The 3,061-nt window shown below is 24.8% G+C and overlaps 1 protein-coding gene across 1 annotated transcript in view; it reads left to right on the plus strand.

The window, feature by feature from the left end:
• Nucleotides 1-1,772: 1,772 nt before the first annotated feature.
• The window catches only part of LOC117173001, a 16,111-nt gene continuing 14,822 nt past the window's right edge, over nucleotides 1,773-3,061 (plus strand). Inside the window, exon 1 of the mRNA XM_033361342.1 lies at nucleotides 1,773-1,796. The gene's annotated coding sequence lies outside the window, so the exon portion shown is untranslated. The remainder of the gene's footprint in view (nucleotides 1,797-3,061) is intronic.

Raw genomic sequence — 3,061 nt, forward strand, 5'->3', positions numbered from 1 at the left:
ACTAATGTTAATAAATATTCCAGTAAATTAATAGTACAAATTTCTTAAGAAAAAAAATGTTCTGGGAAAAAAATTATTCAAACAAATTCCATCTGTTAAAACAATTAAAAATTAATGAGCCAATGTTAATAAATATTCCACCAGAAAAATAGTGATAGTTTTCAGAGGCAAAAACGAATTTTCGAAAAAAAATAATTTAAACAAATAAGTAAAAAAGAGGAGAATGCAGTGTTAAAAAGGTCGATTTAAGGAAGAATTGACATTTTTGATTTTAAGGGTAGTTTTCAGGTACTCGTGGGGGTGTGTTAGATAAAAAATTACGGGATTTCTTTTTTCAGATTTTAAATAAAATAGACAGGGGACGGTTGCCCTCTATCATGCAAAAACATATTAATTATTTATTTCATTACTTTTTTTTTATACGATGCATCGTTTCGTTTGAGTCGTAAAAATTAAATTTAAAATGTAAAAGTATTGTAGGACGCTTAGGTTTTGTTTTAATTGTTTTGGAAATACAATATTTGTAAGAAAGGTGCCAAAAATTGTTTTCAATTTTTCAACATACTTTTTCCTTTGGGAAAGCTACGTAAGTGGTGCCAGAAAAAAGACAATAAGTAAAAAAATTATTTATAAAAGAATAATTTCTGCGCAAAATAGAAAAATTAATATTTTAGATTGAGTTGGTCACAACTTATGACCCTTTTCATTCGGAAGGCTTTTTAAATGCTGGAAAATATAATGTGATCATATTTTAATATTTTTATTCTACATGTGCATTTCCATTTCCTTAAAAAAAGACTTTCTTTAACTTTTTTGGTCAAAAACAATTAATTGTTTAGCATTATTGTTAATTGTTGATAATAAATTAATAGAGAACAAAATTAATTAGGCCATTATGCAATTGATAAAAGAACTAATTAAAGTGGATTTTTTCACTTTCTCTGAATTTCCTATAGTTTAACTTTTCTGCCAAAGGTTTTGTTCTAAAATGAAATAAGATGGGTCGTTTCTCGCAAAAACGATTTTTGGAACTTTTTTGAAAAATATTTAGGATTTTTTTTCAAAAAATTGTCATTTTCGTATGTGGATCTTTAATTTATATACTTTTTACATTAGACCGGGGTGATTAAAATTGTTGTTAATTTATTCCGGCGTGAATACAAATATTTAGTCAAATTTTTTATGTTTTTGGTTAATTCCAAAAGTACAAAAAATGTAAGAATTAGTTTCTAAAAAACTTCTAAAAAATTTATGCGTGATCAAAATTCTCCTTGATTTATTTCTGCCAGCAGGATAAAATTTTCAGGGAGGTCGATAATTTTTTTAATTTTTCTAAACGTGTACTTTGCATTTTTCTAATAAAATTTCATTTACATTAAAAAATTCTAATTAAAAAAAAATATGTAAGTAATAAAATTTTTTTTTATTTTCCTTCAATCTCTGTCGAAGTCGTGAGTTGGATAATTTTTTGAATTGCTGCGACGGAATACTTCGCTTTTTTCTATAAAATTTCACAATAAATTTGTTTACTTCTGATAAATGTAGGCGTAATAAAAAAGAATGGGCAAAAAATATATGATTTTTTTCTAAAATTCTTAATCTCTGTTAAAGTTAATATGCAATAAAACTTTTTACTTCTAAAAAATGTGCACGTTATCGCAAAATTCTTAAATCTATTCCAACGCTAGTAAAATTTTATAGTATCATTTTTATTACTTTTGCACTATATAAGACACATTTTTTCGGTTTCCAGTCAAAAGTAGCAAGTGAAAGAAGAAAATTCCCAACTCTGTAAGGTTCGTTTTCTTTGAATATTGAAATAAATTTAATTTTAATATAACCCATTAAAAAAAATAATTTTATACTGGAAAGGATCAATTTTTAAGAAAATAGTTCAACATTCAACAACAAAAAACCTAAGGAAATTGCATATCAATAATTCAAAGAAAAAAATGAGTATTTCAAAAAACAGTTGAATTTTCAAGGGACAGCATCCTTTTCCACATCACAAATTAATATTTAACCCAAAAGATTAATTTTCGACAACAGATACATTTTCAACAAGGTTAAAATTTCTAAAAAAAAATATACTTTCAACTAGTAGGATAAATATTTAAGCATATAAATTAAATTTTTAGAAAAAAATAGAATTCTTGACAATAAAAGAATAATTTTCATATAAAAAGATAAAAAAATTGAGAAGCTGAATTTTTAAGTTGCAAATTATTAGTTTTCGAGAAAATAGTTGAATTTCAACCCTGATACGATGACTATTTTAAAATAGTTAAATCTTAAACTCAAAAACAAAAAATTTTTATAAATATTTTTTCAAGTTTTCAAGCAAATTAATGGATTTTGAATCAATTTGATGCATTTCTATATGGTGAAATTTTAAGCAAATTTAAATCTAACTTTCAACCAAAAAAAAATTAATTTTTATTTTGAAAATTTGGAACTGATCATTCAAAATTTTCTATTAAAATTAATTTTCCAAAGTAAAATATCATTTACTTTTAACTTTATTTAGTCTATGGAAGAAGTTAAGTTTTTTCTGTTATTTGGAGCGTTAACTTTATTGATAATGCTGTTTTTCCATTTTCACGATGAGTGTGATATTTGCACTCATTGATGGTAACCATCTCTGATGATAATTCAGATCCCTTTAAATTATGAACTTTCTACGTGTCTGTAAAACGATTTATATTTTGCCTAAAATTTGGAAAAAAAACTGTGCGTATTTTTAAACCTTTTAAATATCTTTCAAAAGGATATGTATTTTTCGTAAAATTTAAGAAAAATTAATTATTAAAAAAATTATTTGAAAGTCTCCCGGATTTGTTTTTGACATACTTTGATATCTTGAAAACTTCGAATTAATTTTTAAAAATAGAAACTATATTATTGAAATATTTCCCTAGATATTTTTTATACATGAAGAGGTGAATAGTTGAAATACTAGACAAAGGGGGAGGGTCGGTAAGGCCGGTTTTTGGCCTAATTTATTTTTGGACCAAAAAATCTGAAAAAATCATGGTAGTATCTTGTAAGTATCCCGAGTCGA

Source organism: Belonocnema kinseyi, chromosome 5 (genome assembly GCF_010883055.1).
Source record: "Belonocnema kinseyi isolate 2016_QV_RU_SX_M_011 chromosome 5, B_treatae_v1, whole genome shotgun sequence".
Lineage (NCBI taxonomy): Eukaryota > Metazoa > Arthropoda > Insecta > Hymenoptera > Cynipidae > Belonocnema > Belonocnema kinseyi.